Source organism: Helianthus annuus, chromosome 3 (assembly GCF_002127325.2).
Source record: "Helianthus annuus cultivar XRQ/B chromosome 3, HanXRQr2.0-SUNRISE, whole genome shotgun sequence".
Classification (NCBI taxonomy): domain Eukaryota; kingdom Viridiplantae; phylum Streptophyta; class Magnoliopsida; order Asterales; family Asteraceae; genus Helianthus; species Helianthus annuus.
In genome coordinates, this window is record NC_035435.2 from 92,816,413 (window position 1) to 92,836,116 (window position 19,704).

A 19,704-nucleotide genomic window follows, 5' to 3' on the forward strand; every position below is an offset into this window, starting at 1 on the left:
TGACCTTTACAATAGGCACATGCTTCCTGCGAAGCTTCTTTACCTGTTGATCCTCAATCGACAAAGGTTTTTCCACAAATTTCAAGCTCTCATCTATCTGCACATCTGCATGTGGTATGACTAGCGATTCATCAGCCAGACATTTCTTCAGATTGTAGATGTGGAATACATTGTGAATACCACTGAGCTCTTCTGGTAAGTTTAACTTATAAGCCACTGTTCCTACACATTTGATGATCTCAAATGGTCCTATATACAACCTTGGGCTTAACTTACCTTTCTTACCAAATCGCATCACCCCCTTCTAGGGTGACACTTTAAGCAAAACTTTATCACCAACCTCAAACTTCAGAGGTTTTCGCCTTTTATCCGCATACTTTTCTGCCTATCTCTGGCAGCTTTCAGGCGGTCACGAATCTGGACAATCTTGTCCGTCGTTTCAAAGACTATGTTAGGACCTGATAATTGAGCTTCCCCTACTTCTGCCCAACAAATAGGCATTCTGCATTTCCTACCATATAATGCCTCAAAAGGCGTAGCCTGAATGCTGGTATGGTAGCTATTGTTGTAGGACAACTCGATCAATGGCAGGTGCTTGTCCCAACTACCACCTAAATCAATTACACATGCACGTAGCATGTCTTCCAGAGTTTGGATGGTACGCTCACTCTGCCCATCCGTCTGAGGACTGCAAGCCGTACTAAAATTTTAGCGCGTGCCCAAAGACTGCTGGAAACTTTTCCAAAAAATGAGATGTGTATCTAGTATCTCTGTCAGAGATAATTGACACTGGTACGCCATGAAGAGATACAATCTTATCCACGTACAATTGGGCTAACATGTCGGAGCTATAAGTCTCCTTAATGGGTAGGAAATGTGCTGACTTAGTCAGTCTATCAATTATCACCCAAATAGTATCATTTCCTTTCTTTGTCTTTGGCAACTTGGTGATGAAATCAATTGTCACCATTTCCCATTTCCAAGTGGGAATTTCAGGCTGTTGTAGCAAATCTGACGGCTTTTGATGTTCAGCTTTAACTTGAGCGCACGTCAAACATTTAGCTACATAGGCAGCTATAGACTTCTTCAAGCCTATCCACCAATAGTTTGCCCTCAGAACCTAGTACATTTTATCAGCTCCAGGATGAACGAAATATTTGGAACTGTGGGCTTCCTAGAGGATGATATCCCGAAGTCCTCCACAAACTGGAACCCATATACGTCCATTTAACCTTAGGATTCCGTCCTTGCCGTAGGATAACTTGTTGGTGCACTGAATGTATGTTTACTGCGTCTTAATCGAGTCTTAGGTCTTGATAGGTGTTTGGAGTTGGAAAACATGAAAAGTGGATTTTAGTATGTAATTCCGCTTGAAATGATTGGTTTGTCATTTCAAGTGAAATCAAGAAATCATGTGATTCCGCTCGAGATAGAACTTAGGGATTCCGCTCGAAACTTTAGTAGTGATTCCGCTTGAATCACTTGGAGCGAAATCAAGGGTTCCGCTTGAACCATTTCGAGCGGAATCAGAACCACTATAAATAGGTGATGTATAGATGTCATTTGTAACTTTTGAGCGAAATCAGAGCCGAGGTGCTCTCAAAATTCTGTCAGAAAACGTTGTAAAAAGCTTTGATTTCAGTAATAGAAAGGAGATTAAGAGGAAACAAGTTGTTTTGACTTTGTTTACTTTGATTCCACCTTAGTAAATGAAGATGAACTGCTTTTACTGACTGTTTAGGGTCACGAAAACGGTCCAACAAGTGGTATCAGAGCTCAGGACGAGGAGTTCATACCAATTCAGCTTGATTCTACCAGAATTTCTCACTTCTACTCACTTCTTTTCATACTTATCTGATTTGAACCAGTTCCAGCGGTGGAAATGGCCTGATTTTCACAAATGTTGTGTAAAACATAGTATTACCAAACCGTACAAACAATCAGATTAAAATACGGATTAAAAATGGTAAAAATGGCACAAAAACATGATTCCGCTTGAAAGGGTGTTCGAGTATTTCGCTTGAAAACGTTAATTCCGCTTGAAAAATCAGAGGCCATTACAAGCGAAATCACAGATTCCGCTTGAAAGTTCATATCCCACTTGAAAGATTCAATCTGATTCCGCTCGAATCAGATTCCGCTTGAACTTGTTATCTAATTCCGCTTGAGATTGTGATTTCGCTTGAAATCTCAAGCAAAATCAAGTAATTCCGCTTCAAAAGCCTATTCCGCTTGAAAGGCTTATCTCGCTCGAAAGCTGATTCCGCTTGAATTATCTGTTTTTCAAAATTTCGACAATTTTCTATGTATTTGCTGATTTTTTCAGGTACGTGCAAGATGGATGATCTATTCATGAACCCGTTTAGCGATATGTATGCTTTTGCTGGAAACTCTGGAGACAATACTTCTTCAAACAACACCAATGAGAAAACGTCGAGTACAAAGAAGAAGATATCGGATGCCTTGGAAGTTGAAAGCACATTCGGAACTTATAACAAACCCCCGAAGTTGATGGCAATCGAAGAGTACAGTCGGTGGGCAAAGAAGTTTGAAGAATGGTTGAAGGCCTTTGCTTATCCCAGCTGGAAGAGTCTAAAGAATGGATATGCTGATGGAGGCAAAGCTGGTGAAAGCTTGACAACAACTGAAGAAATAGACGCATTTGTCGCCGAGCAAAATTGCATCGCGTTGCTGTTTCAATCTGTTCGAGAAGATATAATATCCTTGATCGAGTACAAAAGTTCTAAAGATCTTTGGGAAAAGTTGAAAAACTAATGTTTGGGAAGTGCAGAAATAGTGAAAAACAAAAAGAAACTTCTAAGAAAAGAATTTGATTTATTTGGTTGTTTAAAGAATGAATCAGTTAGTAAGATGATTGAGAGGTTTGGGCACTTGAAGTTAGAGCTAGCGAGACATGAAATTTTCTATTCTCAAGATGAGCTGGTCGACAAATTGTTTGATTCATTGCCAGATGAGATGGACTGGCAATACTATGCCTTGATGTTGAAGAATACTATCAAGCCACCAGAAGTGTTGACTGTGGATTTGTTGATTGAGAGACTAGAAAGTCACGAGCTGGAGTTAAAGAAAACACACAAAATCAATCACTCATCATACCAGCAGAACTTGGATTTGTATTATCCAAAAGGCATGATGCCAAAGAGTACTTCTCCCAAGACAACTTTTTCTGTTGAGAGTTCCAACACTTCAAACAAAGAAAGTCAAAGCAGTGGATTTCACAGTGGTTCTTCGTCAAATTCAAGACAGTCTGATGCAAAGAATCTATTCCGATGCAACATCGCTGTAGATTTAAAGAACGCTCAAAATTTCAGCGACGAGTCGGCAAAGCAACAAATGGTTTTTCTAGCGTCTGTGCTAGAATCGTATGAAAGTGTTGTAGCTGGCAAGATAGGCAACACCAACCTGACGAAAGAAGACTACGATCAAATAGATCCTGAGGAGATGGAACTGATCGACATAAGGTGGTGTATGGCCAGTGCAGTTCGTCAGGCACAGCATTTCATGGAGATAACTGGGAGAAATTCAATTGGTGGACCTTCTACCAAGTTTGGCTTTGACAAGTCTAAAGTGACATGCTTTAAGTGCAAACAGAAAGGTCACTTTAAGCGTGAATGTCGAAATGCTTATGCTGATGAATCTGAAAACCCGTTCAGAGAAGATTACTACAAGAAAGCGATTTATCATCAGAATAAATCTGAGCCGCCGAGAATGAAGCAGCTTGAGGATAACAAAGAGAAATCCAGAGCTCTTGCGGTGATTCATGACGATGAAGGGTTCGATTGGAGCGAGCTGTTACCTGAGGAGGATGCGGTTGGATATGCATTCATGGCAAAATCTAAACCTGTTCCTTGGAAAGACACCAGACCTGAAGAACAGAGGTATGCTTACAGAAAGATGATAGCTCAACAACGAATGATTAGAATATCTGGTATCTATCTTGAAGCAAAAAGAGCGAGGAGATAGGATCCAGACAGAGAATGGTATCTTGACCCCAATGGAAACATTGCCATTGATCATAACACTCTTGATATGGAAACCATAATTAGAGAAATGAAAGAAGAAGATGATTATTGGCAAAGAAAATGGTGGGGAAGTGGAGAAGAGAAAGAGAAAGAAGATAAGGAGAAAGAAGAGAAAGAGAAGTCAAAGAAGGTTGATACTGGAATCATTGACACAACTCAAGAGTTGAATGCTGAAAACTTGGGAAAGATGGCTGACAAGGTGCTGGCTGCTAAGGCACTTGAGGTAGACTCTAAATCCGTTTCTGAGTCTAAAAGCCAGGTCAGTTCAAATGCGTCAATGACTGAGTCAGGTAAGAAAGTCAGTGGTGATATTGACTGCAAAAATTGCATCAAAGAGTGCAAAGTTTGTAGTACAGTCACTTATCTCAACGGTAAGAAGGTTGATGATCTGACTGCTAGAGTCAGAAGTGTTGAAGATCAGATTCTTGATCGTGATAAAATGGTGAAAGCTTCAACTGAACGATTAAAAGAATTAACTAACAAAATTGAAAATGATAAAATTAACCTAGAAAAGTTAGAAAAGAAAATAAAAGGTTAGTTCTTGAAAATCGTCAGATCACTGAAAAATTTGAGAAGCTTAAAAGCACGGTTAAAGATAATGATGACAGAAATGGTAAAACATATAAGGAAAATGTTCATTTGACAACAGTGCTTCGGTTAAAAGAAGAATTAATCAACCAACAACTGGATGAAATCGCAAAATTGAAACATAAAGTTCAAGAAGCTGAAATTGAAAATGAGCGAATCCAGTTGAAGCTAAAGAGTTACAACTCCGCAAGCTTTGTTTTGCAACACATTGTTCCAAAACCCATAGGCAAAAACAAAGCTGGCGAAGATGTCTTTTCTGATGGAACCAGGGTAGGTTATCATCAAGTTCCACCACCAGTTCTGGACAATTATTCGAAAAAGCAATCTGGGTTGGTTGATCTTGAAAATGAAAATGAGGTGAAACTTCTTGACACAATTGATGTCACGTTCACTTCATCTTCCGATGAAGATAGTGTCCAAACTGATGTTGTAAAAAGTGTTGTTGAAAATGTTCTAAAATCTGAAAGTGACATTACTGAGGAAGATAAATGTTTCTTGGACAACTACATTCCGAAACAACCGTCCAAGAACAACTTAAATGAAGGACCAACCAACCGTCCAAATCTTGTCATGTACAAGATGTTGGGTTCAGATAAGTTGTTTTCGGATTCTGAGTTTCCAATTGAGAATGTTAATGTGAACAAATTGACAAATGTTTTCAAATTGGTTGAAGTTGAGTTGTCAAAAGTGAACATTTTAAATCAAACAAAGAGACAAATGAATTTTGAAAAAGACAAAGCTTACTACAAGAAGCCTGTTGCTCCACCACGTTTTTATAACAACAACCGAAACAAATGGTCGGGTGGTTATCAGGGTGGTAAGAAGTTTCAGAAAAAGAATGTTCATGTTGGTGCACGAATGTCTAAAGCCTGCGTCTTAGTCTTAGTTGTTCATGTATAGGGTCTAGATATGTTAATTATGTAATGTATAGGGGGTCAATATGTAAAAGTTTGATTTCAATGTACTGATTTCGCTCATAATGACAATGTGTCATTTGGAGCGAAATCACTAGCATCTGATTTCACCCCAAATGGCACATGGTCATTGGAGCGAAATCCCATCCCCTATATATAGTAGTTGTGTTTTCTCATTTTGTACGCGCATGTTTACTGTGTAGCCGAACTGCTGCTCGACTGTTTCTTGAAGAATTAACGAGAAAACCAGTTTAAAGTGATCTGCTTCTGTTTCTACTCATTTTCTACTTTGATTCATGCTGATTTTGTGTTTCCGCTGCATTATCAGTAGTATCTAGCTCTGATTGACTCACACGACTGTCAATAACGGTCCTACAATTGGTATCAGAGCCAGTTGTGAGCTAGTTTACCTGAATCAAAGCTTTTTCTTGCACATTTTGAGTTTCTGGACTTTCCAACGGACAAAATGAACTGAAATTTGGACACATAGTGTAAAACTGTCTAATAACAAACCCTTGAGATTTTCAGACCTAAAAAACAGCTTAAAACTGATCTAAAATGGCTCGTGAACTGATTTCGCTCGAAGGTACTTGAGTGATTTCGCTCGTAGGTTCAAGCAAAATCAAGTGTTTGTTACATTAGGTTCTAATTTCGCTCGTACAGCAAAAGCAAAATCAGAGGTTTCGCTCTTGTGTTTGAGATTTCGCTCCTAGTGTAATCACTGATTTCGCTCTTGTGGTTTCAAGTGCTAATTTCGCTCAAAATAACACTTTGATTTCGCTCATATGGTCGTTTCTTGATTTCGCTCCTAAGAGCAAAAGTTGATTTCGCTCCAAACCACACTTAGAGTCCGATTTCGCTTATAAAGCCTGTTTTTGTGTAAAAATCATGGTTTGAGCATTTAGTCCGTTTCGTACGTGATAGAGTGTTGGAAACTCAGTCTGTGTTAAAAGTTTTTCGATAAAAATAACCTGTTTGTCTAAAAGTGAAACATTTTTGAAATTTGTCACTAAAAATGGAACATCAAGATTTTTACAACTTGTTTGCGGGGAGCGGCATGACGGCTACGCAAAGTCAGGCGAGTATAGTTCAGAATGTTAACATGGAGAATGAGTTGGGGACGATGCAAAAGCCACTGAAGTTTATGAGTTTGGACGAATATGCGGGATGGTCAGGCCGTTTCAAAAACTAGGTCCAAGCAAACCACTTCGAATGTTGGATGAAAATAGAGGCGAAGTATGTACCACCTGTTGATGGACTAGGCTTGGAAAAGGGCATCGAGAGTTTAACTGAAACTGAACAGATTGAGTTCAAGGCTGAAAAGAAGATGGTTAGCATTCTACAACAGGCCATCAAAGAAGATATTTTGGTTTTACTGTAACATGAAGATAATTCTTAGTCGATGTGGCAAGCTTTAAAACTGAAGTTTCAAGGCAGTGTGTTGATGATTAAAAGCAAGAAGGCTTTAATCAAGAAAGAATTTGACATTTTTACTGGGATTAAAGGCGAAACGACAAAGCAGTTAATCGAACGATACTGTCATCTTGTGGTGGAAATGAAGCGGTTGGAAATTACAAAGACGAATGAAGAATGGATTGATAAGCTATGTGATGCACTATCGTATGATGAATGGGGCACTTACCTAATGATGCTGAAGAATAATTATGATTTTGTGAATCTCAACCTCAGCTCATTCATCGAGAAGATCGAAGCACATGAGCCGGAATTGCTAAAAATCAAGAAGATGAACTCAGCGAGTGTGCAGCAAGATGTATCTCTGTATTACAAAGGCAACACTCCAGTTGCAACCAATCAAAGTCCAAAGATACAGACGGGTTTCATTGCTAATAACACCTCAAGTGTTTCTTTAAACACTCCTCAATCAAGCAATTCTTCACCATTCGTGAATTTTGAACCAAATGTCAAAGCTCAGGAACAACCTTCACCTCAAAGTTCTACAGGATCAAATCATCAGGCGTACGTTTCTGGGGTACAGTGTAATATTGCGGTGAATATCAAGAATGGAAACGAGATAACTGAAACAACCGCAAAACAGCACATTGCACTACTTGCTTCCGTTCTAGAGGCTTATGAGGGCTTAGTGGCAGCGAGGATCGGTAATGCTGACATGACGAAAGAGGATTACGACCAAATCGATCCCGAAGAGCTTGAATTGATTGATATTAAGTGGTGTATGGCGAGTTTGGTTCGAAGGGCTCAACGTTTCATGGAAATCACAGGCCGGAACAGTTTATCAGGTCCCGATCAAAAATTAGGGTTCGACAAGTCGAAAGTTACGTGTTTTAAGTGTAAAGAACATGGTCACTTCAAACGAGAATGACCTCACCGTGAAGTGAACAACCACCAGAACCCGTTCACAAACGACTATTATAGACAGGCGATCTATCACCGACCAAACCAACAGCCAGCTATTCAGAGGCCGTAGATTGAGAATAAACCGGAAAAGGCGCTCATTGTGAATCAAGATGATGAAAAGGTAGCTACAGGATTTAGTTGGGATAAATATATCCCTGGTAGCGATGGACAGGCCATGATGGTAGAAGTTGTTGAAATTTCTGAGATGGTGTCTGAGCCAGAAATAGTTACTGAAGATGTTTCTGTGGTACCTGAAGAGGTTTCTGGTGAAAATGTGGTCGATATTGAAGAAATAGCTGCTGAACTGTATTATTACCAGTCAGAGCAGGAGGTATTGGGAAGTTTAATGAAATCGGTATTGCCTCCTAAATTTTCTGAATCTTTTGCAGGTTATTTTGAAGAACCAAAGACCGGATCATGCCCAAGATTTGAAGAGAAGAAAGAAGTCGTTGAAGAATTGATAGATGTGTCGAAAGAGCTGACTGGAGAGGCATTAAAAGACATAGCTGACAAAGCTCCTATGGGAAAGCTCAAAGAGGTAGACTCAGAACTCGAGGAGTCAAAGTCTGTCAGTAGTGTGTCAGTCAAACGAGAGGAATATGGAGTTCAGGAGATCAAATCTGTCAAAATGTCTGAGTCTGAGTTAGACAATGTCGGTAAAATTGATTGTGTAGAGCAGGTTGTGGAAAAAGTTGTTTCAATCCCTGAAACACCATGCCAACAGTGTTTAGAACCGTGCATGGAGTGTCTTGAAAAAGACACTAAGTATCAGGAATTGAAACACCATGCTGATATGATTAAATTTGATCTTGGCCAAGTTAAAGAGGCGTACGATACTCTTGCCAGGTCAATCAAGATGATCCAAAAAGAAAGTGTTGAAAACGATAAAGCAACAAAATTGGCTAAAGCAACACTATTTGATAAACAAATTGAGGTCAATTTTCATTTAGACACGATGCGCATCGCTTAAGAAAGAACTTGAATTGGCTAAAATTGAAAACGATCGGATTGATAAAAAGTTAATGAGTTATGTGGCTTCATCGTACGTTCTTGAACAGATTGTTCCCCAGCATCCACATGCTGCACCAGTCTTTAAGAGCGTTCTACCCCCAATGTGGAATCGTTATACACAGAAATATCCAGATGGGGTGGAAGCTGCTTTGAATCTCAAATTGAGATCGATTGAGGAAAATCTGCCTGAAAGCATAGATGTCACATTCTCTGCATCCGAAACCGACAATGAATCACAGGTTATCAAAACAGTTGTCGATCAGGTGTTGGATGAGGAGAGTGAGAAATCTGAAAAGTCTCAATCAGAAAAGGTTGTTAGTGATTCTGAAGATGAGGGGAATCTCTTAGATCGGTTCATACCAAAATCGAACAAGAGTGCGAATGATGATCCGATTATGGTGGTATACACTATGATTGGAACAGACAAACTTTATTCCGAGTTCAAGTATCCACTTCAGAATCTGAAGATTGAGAATGTCGAAAAAGTGTTTAAATTGGTTGAAATGAATATTAACGAGGTTAATAACAATGAATTCTTTTCAAAACCTAAAAAATCGTTTGTTACATAACGTCCTACAAGTTCGGGAAAGAAAGAAAGGGATGGCAAAAGTAATAACAAGAAAAACAATTTTAAAAACAAAGGAATCAGTTTTGAGAAGAAAACGGCTAAGCAGGTGTTTAAGCCGAAAGAGAAAATAAACGATATTTTTGTCGATGGTCCGAGTGTTGATGATGAGAAGGATTATATTTTTAGTCAAAAGGCTGTGGACGATTTCAATGCAGCGAAAAAGTTGAAAGAAGAAGTAGTCAAATCAACTTTTGTTGAATATGACAAAAGGGTGTGTTATCGCTGCAGTGAAATCGGGCACATGGCGAAACAGTGTCAGAAAGTGATTGAGAAACCTGTTGTTGTAAACCCGGTTCAAAAACAAACTATTGAAAAACCAAGTGTTCAAAAACAAAGTGTTCAAAAACCAAGTGTTCAAAAACAAACTGTTCATAAACCAATTGTTCAAAAATCAAAAGTTCAAAAACCTCAACCTAAATCACCGGTTGACACAAAAGGTAAAAAGCCGATGGTTTCTCCGATCCGCATATTGAAGAGAGGGGAATCTTTGAAGTCGGAGGATATGCCAAAATCGACTTTCGAAATTGCCGAATCCTCTAAGACTCGAAAGACTTCAAAAATTTACCCTAAAACAAAAATTTTTGAAAATCAATCTTGGGTCGTGAATTCGAAACCATCTGTTGAGGTCAAAAAGATGGAGAATGCTTTGAAAATTGAATCAAATGTTTTTAAAGATGATGTTGTTGAGTTTGAAAATGAAGTTGATAGATTTCTTGCTGAGTTTCCCCCGATAACCAATAAAGTAAAATCAATTGTGAAAGAAGAGATTCCAAATGTCACATTTAACTTTCTGAAAACAGTTGAGAAGTGTGATGTTGTATTCGGCAGTGTGTCTGAGGTTAAGAAATCATGGGCTTCATTGTTTGAATAATTTGATTTGATGTCTGCAGGGGCTGCCCAAGTCTATACTGTCAAAATGGATTATGGATAGTGGTGCTTTAAGGCATATGACTGGGACGCTAGCTCTTCTCTACGGTGTCAAATCCATAAATGGAAGCTATGTGGGATTTGTCGGGAATCAAGGCGGGAGAATCGTTGGTCAAGGAACGTTGACAAATGGCGTGATTTCGTTCGACAAAGTGAACTACATAGTAGAGTTACAAAACAATTTACTCAGTATTTCGAAAACTTGTGATAAAGTTTTTAGTGTACATTTTACAAACAAAGAATGTGTGGTTTTGAAACCAGGGTTTAAAATCCCTGATGAGATGGTGTCGTTGCGCGCTCCACGAGAAAACGATCTTTATATTCTTGATATGAGCGTCGCAACACCAACAACTCATCAGAAACAATGTTTTGTGTCAGAGACTAAAGCGACAGAAAAAGATTCGATAATGTGGCATCGTAAGATGGGCCACATTCATGTGCGTAAAATGAACTTTTTAGTACACAATGATTTGGTTGATGGTGTAAATCTGAAGAATTTTCACTTGAATGATGATTGTGTAGCGTGTAAGAAAGGAAAGCAGACTCGAAAGTCACACCCACTGAAGATCTTCAACACAATCAGGTTACCTCTTGAGAGATTACACATGGATCTCTTTGGGCCTGTCAACGTAAAGAGCATCAGCGGAGACTTGTATTGCCTGGTGGTGACTGATGACTTTATGAGATTCTCGTGGGTAGTGTGTTTAGAAAGAAAAGATCAAACTTTTGAGTCATTGATGGTGTTATTCAAGAAGATGGAAACGGTGTATAAGCTGCCGATCCAGAGGATTCGTAGTGACAACAGAACGGAATTCAAAAACAACAAGATGTACGAGTTCTGCAATGAGAAGGGAATTCTTCATGAATTCAGTGCGCCGTACACACCACAGCAGAACGGCGTTGCTGAACGTAAGAATCGGACCCTGATAGAGACAGCTCGTACAATGTTAGCCGATTCCAAACTACCAATCTTCTTCTGGAGCGAAGCAGTATCTGCAGCCTGCTACACATTGAATCGTGTTCTTACTGTCAAGAAGTACAAAAAGACATGCTTTGAGCTGCTGCACCGTTATAAACCGAATCTTGAGTTTTTGGAGCCCTTTGGGTCTCCTTGCACATTTATTGATGAAAACGGTAAATTTGGCGCAACATCTAAGAGGGTTTCTTTATAGGTTATGCAAGCCCACTGAAGAGGGTGTTCGTACCATGCCTTGGGAAAGTGATTCAAGTCCAGCATGTGGATTGTCAGAAGCATACTCCATCACCACAACTTCCCGGACAAAGATTCCTGTTCGATTACGACAAGCTCTGGGAGTCGTTTCAACTGCCGGTTCAGCCAAGTGACGTGGAACTAGCACTTTTGTACCAGTATCAGCAAAATATGCCACAGGAGCAAGTGCCTAGACCGCTAGTAGTTCCTCAACCCACCGTGGGTACTCACGATAATGAAGCAGGACCGAGTGGAACAGCTCACGAACCACCAGAGGAACCAGCTCCATCATTTGACGATTCTGACGACTCAGAGGTGGAACCCGCTCCAACCTTTGACGAGGAGCCAAATGATACTTCGACGGAGGCTGAGGATCAAACCGTTGATCTTGACATATCGAGCTTGGAATCGGAAGTGAATGTACCTGACAATGCTATGCCTCGGACGTTGTCTTACCATCCGTCAGAGCAGATAATTGGTGACCTGCAAAGTGGTGTCAAAACCCGGGACCAAATAAACCGAGCTCTTACATGTTTCTATTCTTCTATAGCTGATATGCAAAAAGAAGTCTCATTAAAGTGTTTCATTTCGCAGATCGAGCCCAGAACTTACAAAGAGGCATTGACTGAGGATAGCTGGGTAAATGCGATGCAGGAGGAGCTGCAACAATTTGAAAAGCTGGGTGTCTGGAGACTCGTCGATCTGCCACAGAACCAAAAGTTAATCAAAACAAAGTGGGTTTTTAAGTGCAAACGGGATGATAGAGGTGTCGTGGTGAGAAACAAAGCGAGACTAGTGGTACAAGGTTTTAGTCAACAAGAAGGCATCGACTACGACGAAGTTTACGCACCGGTTGCCAGACTCGAGGCAATTCGGATCTTTCTAGCCTTCGCGTCATGGAAAGATTTTAAAGTGTACCAGCTAGACGTCAAATCTGCCTTCCTTTATGGAAAAATCAGAGAAGAAGTGTACGTGGGGCAACCGCCGGGTTTCACAGATCCACTGCATAAAAACAAGGTGTATCTACTGGACAAAGCGCTTTACGGACTTCACAGGCCCCGAGAGCCTGGTACGAGACGCTTTCCCAATACTTGTTGGCCAACGGCTTCACAAGAGGGACAGTAGACAGCACTTTGTTCACCAGGGAAGAGGCAGGACACTTGTTGATCGTACAGATTTATGTTGACGATATCATTTTCGGATCCACCAACGACGACCTGTGAATTTGAGAAAGTGATGAATGAAAAGTTTGAAATGAGTTCAATGGGGGAGATGAAGTTCTTCCTCGGGCTGCAGGTGGAGCAAATGCCCGATGGAATCTTCATTCACCAAACGAAATATGTGAAGGACGTGATTGACAAGTTCGATATGACAGATTGCAGTCCTGCATCAACCTCCCTTGCACAGAATCACGGGATTTGTCCAGATGAAAATGGAGTGAAAATGGACGAGACACTGTACCGATCAATCATTGGATCTCTGATGTATCTCACGGCTTCCCGTCCAGACATCATGTACCCTACATGCCTCTGTGCCAGATATCAGTCGAATCCCAAGCAGTCACACCTGACCATTGTGAAACGTATCTTACGGTATTTGAAAGGCTGCCCAAGCATCGGCTTGTGGTATCCTCGATCGGGTGACTTTACTTTATCTGTTTTTGCTGATTCTGACTTTGGAAGCTGCAAGCAAAACGCAAAGTCCACCACTGCTGGGTGTCAGTTCTCCAGAACTCGACTTGTCACCTGGCAGTGCAAGAAACAAACCGCAGTAGCGCTCTCTACATACGAGGCTGAATACGTTTTAGCCTCCAGTTGTTGCTCACAGATCCTTTGGATCCAACAGCAGATGCGCGACTTCGGTTTGCAGTTCTTAGATACTCCGATCTATGTGGACAATGAAGCAGCTATTAACATCACTAAAAATCCGGTTCACCATTCTAAAACAAAGCATATTGAAATCCGTCACCACTTTATCCGTGATTGTCACGAGAAAAAGTTAATCCGGATTGAACACTTGCACACCGATGATCAGAAAGTGGATTTTTACACAAAACCATTTGATAAAAAGAGATTTTATTATCTTTTGAAATTGAACGGGATGAAAAATCTGCAATCTGGGAGGGTAATAGAATGTGAAGCCGAGTTAGGCAGCAATCTGACGTGAACCATGTCGCGTTGTCAACTTTGTTTGTACAGTTTATTTTCTGCTTTTCGATAAAAACAAAAACACAAAAAATATGTTTTTCTTTTTAGGGGGGGAAATTCGCAGAAAAATACAAAAACATGATAAAAGTCAAAAATCCAAAAACATAAGAAAACTTCAAAAAGAGTTTGTGTAGAATAGGGGAAATGAAAGTACATCAGCTAGACGGACACAGTACGCTAAAGAATTGGAACGTTTAAAATGCAATTAAGCAGTCTCGCTAAAGATGTGCCGATAGGTTTTCGCAAAATCAGTAGATCAGTCTGGGATATAAACTTAAAATTACTTGCGTCTACGTGGGGAACACCTCCAGGATATATGGGTAACCCCTGAAATCCTGTTTGAAAGGTCCCGTATTCTGAGATACTAGGTCTTTATGCTTAGTGATATCTGGGGTATTATCCCGGGACTTCTGCTGTATGGAAATACTGACCTAGTCCCCGGATAATGCTTTATGCATTGCTTTACTCGTAAAGCCTCCCCTCAGCATAAAAAATGATGACACATTGAAAAATGTTAATCATGTGCTGTTGTAAAAAAAGTTTCCCTAAAGGGAACCCACCTTAAAGTCGAAGCCGTCATCTCACTGCGTATATGGAAGTATCGACCTGAGCTCTCACGACCCTCGCAATTCACCCTATTAAAGATATCATCTAGGTATATTCACATGTAAGACTGAATACTGGGATCTGGATACGAGAGTATATACTGAGGTGGGACACATGTAGAGGTTTAAGTCCTAAAACACTAATTCTGTATCCCAGACAGATCGAAAGTTTTGTGAGAATTTAAGAGGATCAGTATATCGGCAATCTACGCGAATTGTTTAATGCTTAGTATGAAATTATATCTTAACGGTGCTTATGTCTAGTCGGCAGCTGATATGATCCCCTAACACGCTCTCAAAAAGATTGTATGTACATAGTTTCAGTTTATCCTGTTAAAAAATCCAAAAAGATTTTAGTTTCTCATCTTATTTTCGACAACCGACGTTGGGAATCAAACGATCAAAGCTTTATGCAGATCATGTCTGTGTTTGATGCGGGCTGGGTAAGCAGGAGATACTTAAACTGAGATTGGTACATTGTTTGACAGTTTGAAAAGTGTTTGAAAGATCAAAACGTTCAGAAGTTCATTAATTTGAACTGTTTTTAAAACGAATAGACAACGTACTTCATAATCCGGTCAACCAAGGTCATTAACTTGGACTTGGTAGGCCAAGCAGTTGACCAAGGTCATTGACTTGGACTTGGTTAACTGGGTGTGTAGGTGATCAATCAGAAAAGGTTCAAATGTTAAAAATTTGAAAATTAATGTTCTGATTTCGCTCATGTGACACTTAAACACTGATTTCGCTCATAGTTGCTTCAATGCTTGATTTCGCTCGTAGCTCCATTGTTGATTTCGCTCGAAAGGTTCTTTGGTCATTAGGAGCGAAATCAGGCAAACTATATAAGTCATCTGATTCCGTCATAGTGTCACTTTAGACCTTTTGCTCCTAAGTGTTCTCTCTCCGGTGAATCTTGAGCGAAACCCTAAATCGTCATTTTACAAACGAATTGCTGCCCGATTTTCTTCAGATCTTGTTATTTTCTTAGTGCGTAATCATGGGAAAGGTAGTTTGAGTCTCAATTTGACCTGTATCATCCATATTTTGATCTGTCGGCAACTGGTGTTGAATGAAACATAGTTTTAGGGTCCTTAACTGTTAGATCTGTACAATAAATCAAATATGTGTTGTCGTCTCATAGTGTAGATCATGTATGTGAGTGTTGATTGCACCAGATTTGTTGTTAATTGATGTTTGACGGAACAATAGATATGCAGACTTAGATCTAGGTCATGTTCAAGGCCAAAAGTGAAATTAAAAACATACCCTGTGATCGGAATTAACAGATGAACAAGATAACATAACCAATTTCATCATCCAGCAAGTTTTTGATTGTGTATTTGTGATTTCGCCCCAAAACGGTTAAGTCATGAGATTTCGCTCTTGTGTACATAAGCTGATTTCGCCCCAAGTTTGATAATGTGATTTCACTTATTGTGCATACCTGTGATTTCGCTTCTTATGTCAATCTTGTGATTTCGCTTTTAGTGTACCATTCTGATTTCGCTTGCAGTGTACTAAGTGTCATCACTTGTAATTGTTTTGATGATTGAAATTTTTCTAAGTAATATTGATTCAGGTTATGTTGTTAATGTGTAGGGTTCTAGTGTGATCTTTGATCCTCTTCACAACAGCTGTTGTGATTTGGATATGCAGAAAAACTCTGAATTGGCCAAGTTCAGTGGTATCTTGGAATTTATGGGTCGTATTCCCATTCAGAAGGCCTTGACAGATCAGCGTCCAGTATACGGATCACATATAGACCGTTTCTGGAAGAATGCAAGCTATGATGCTGAAAACAAAGTAATTTCGTCAATTGTTGTGGTGCATGGTAAAAAGGAGAAGATACTTGTCACTGAAGCGCTTATTCGTGAGGTTATTAATTTTCCGGACGATGCAGAGTCGCCGATAAGATTTCCAGAACGAATGGTGAAAGGCTGCATGCTCAGGATGGGTTATCAGGGAGCATTGAATGTTGGGAACTATTTGAAGTCGAAATTTCAGAAACCATACAAGTTCCTTATTCATTGTATTTTGATGTCGCTTAGCCATACAAAGGGAAGTTACGATACAATGCGCGATTATCAAATGAACATGGTCACTACGTTAGTGCTGAACAAGAAATACAACTTTTCGCATATCGTTTTCTACTACATGACAGAAAATATTACGACAAAGAGCAAGTCTTGGATGTATCCTAGATTTGTGTAGATGCTAATTGACCATGCTTATCCAGAGATTGACCGAAATATAAAGAACGATCTGTTGGTACAATCACATATGAGCAACGATTCGCTCAAACAGCTTGCGAGATACCATCCAAATCACCCTGAACCAAAGTTGGTGCTGAATTCTTCGGGTTTATAAAGGATGCAGACTACGTTGATCCTGATCCAGTTGATCATAAAAACTGGAGAAACGAAGAAGAAATGAAAGAGGCAGCCTATGATGAAGAGCTGAAAACTCTTGAGTTTAAAAACAAAAAAAATGAATGGTTTGTCAAGGAAACAGGGAGGAGACGCAGAAAAGCTACTCCTAAAGTTCAAGAGGGTGAAGGGTCATCATCAAAACCAAAGAAAAAGCAAAAGAAAGCCGCATAAACGTTATTGATTGATGAACCTGAAGAAGATGAGCCAGTTGTAGCTGCGAAAGACGATCCGTATAATGCTGGTGAAGATATGATGTTTAATGTTGATGTCTTAGAGACCGGGCCAACTGTTGAAGCTGAACAAGTTGTTAATGTTGATGCTTAGAATGAGAAGGTTACTGACGATATTGAAGGCGATGATGTGAATAAAAGCACTACAAGTTCCTCGAGTTCCTCAGAAGATGAAATAGATGAAACCGAACGTTTAAGAAGAATTCAGGAAGCAACAAAACACGAAAAATTGCTGAGGAAGAGAAAGAGACAGGAAAAGGATGACGATGATGCTTATGTTCCTTCTCCACAACATGTCTCTGAGTCACAATCTCCTTCACGTGGTTGAAAGAAATCTGGAGCACGAAAGAAAGTTGTATCTCCAAAGATCCGAATAGTTACACCGAAGATTAAAATGCCAAAGATCGTCTTAAAGAAGAAACCTTCCAAAGAAACCAGTAAACTACCAACACCACCACATGAGCCAACACCACCTCAATCAACAATCCAATCACCTCCACAACAACCTACACCACCACAACAACCATCTCCACCAAAACAACCAACACCACCCAGACAACCATCACCTATACATCTTTCACCACTACATATTTCACCACTACATATTTCACCACCACCACAACAAACCTTATTCACATCGCAAGAACTTTTCCAAACACCACCTCGCACCCAAATGCAACTAACACCTGGTTCTTCTGGCAAAGGTCTTCACATTCCTCATGATAATCTTGAATACATTGGAGATTTCGGCTTTGCCAACGATGAACAAGTGAAGAAGTTGGAGAAGAAGATGGATGAAGTATTAAATGAGAACAAAAAGTTAGCTGCCGATAACAAGAAAGTTTCTGATCGTGAGAAAATTCTTGAGATGCATGTAAAAAGGCTGGAGTCTGATAACAAAGAGTTGTTGAAGAAGATTGACTCTGATCAATCAGAGTTAGATATCTTGAAAGTGAGAGTTGCTGAGCTTGAAGAAGAAAAAGCTCGAAGAGATGAACAAAATGAATACTTCAAGATGAAAAACAAAGAGTTAGAAGCGGCAAAGGCATTTAGAGATCATGAATTCTATATGTTGAACAAAGTCATTGAAAGTATGCTTGGAACGACAGTTGAACAAAAGTTTGAAGAGTTACAAGTTGAAGAACTCAGGGCAGAACGCCAAGCTAAAATTGATGAATAAATGAAAGATAAAGGCAAAGGCGTTGAAGGTAGTTCAGCAGTGACGGAGAGATCGATTGTTCCTTCCATGGTTGTTGAAAATCCTGAACCGATTACTGCTATATCTGGTCTGTTTGAGGAAGAAATACATCTTGAAGAGTTAATTGGTGATAGTGATGAAGAAGATGATGATGAGGAGGATGACGAGGATGAGAAGGTATTCTCAGCGAGCAATCATGGTTCTGATAACGATGATGATGATGCTCAGGGTGGTATGGGTGTGAAAGTATCTGAAGCTTCCACTGAAAAGACTGTTGATGATCTGATGAATGATTCTGTGAATGAAGAATCAGGGGGAGCTGAAGGAAAGGGGGAGTCAGGTGATGAACAAAATGTTCAACATGCCGAGAAATTAATCTTGAGATTGGATACTTACAGAGAAGAAGGTGAACATTTTCATACCTACACATTGGAAGCAATTAAAAAGATGACCCGTATGGTGAATCCTGATTTTAAGTTCGATTTTGAGGAAGAATTGAATGCCTTCGACATCAATCAACAGCCTGAATAAGAGTATAAGTATGTTGAAGAGGCTGACATGTATGACAGAGTTGAAGTTGAAGATTGGACGGATGATGAGAGTGTTAGTGAAGATACTTCACAGTTGCCTACGCTGATGGAGTTCTTTACAGAAGAGAACCGAGATGAGTTGAGAAGAAAAGTTTTTGAGATTTTGAAAGATAAGAACTTTGATGGCACTCCCAAAGACATGGAAAAGGAAGAAAAGAAAATTGGTTCAAAGACAGTCACGAGAGGAAGTTCAAAAGACCGTTAAAGTACTATCAACGTGATCGAAGTGTGTCTCTCGGTGACATCATCAGCTGGGGTTTCTTACCTCAAGTGAATGCTTACGCAATCAGGAGAGAATGTGGGGTGCAGTACTTTGAATACTTATATGACGTGATGTCATTACCCTGGTGGGATGTGGAAGAGCTATCTAAAGTCAGAACTTTAGATTATCCGGTACGAAAGAATGATATTCCAATGTGGGGGTATATCAAGTTTGAAGCGTTGAAAGAGTTTCGTCATTGGAAACCGCATTACCATAAGAGAGTGCGGAGGGTAAATCCGGAAACAGGAGTTGAAGAAATGATACTCAATGTGAAAAAGCCGAAGACAATGAAGACTATCCCAGTGCCACCAATGGAGCAGGATTTTTACAAAGGATTCTTGGGCTGGGTGTATAGTTACATTTCGACTGAGGCTGTAATTACTTACAGAGCAGGAGGGGAATTAAGAGAGATACATGTGTATGACCCCATGTGGTTAGTAAATTGCTCTGCAAAGGATATTGAATGTCTATTCATCAATAAGA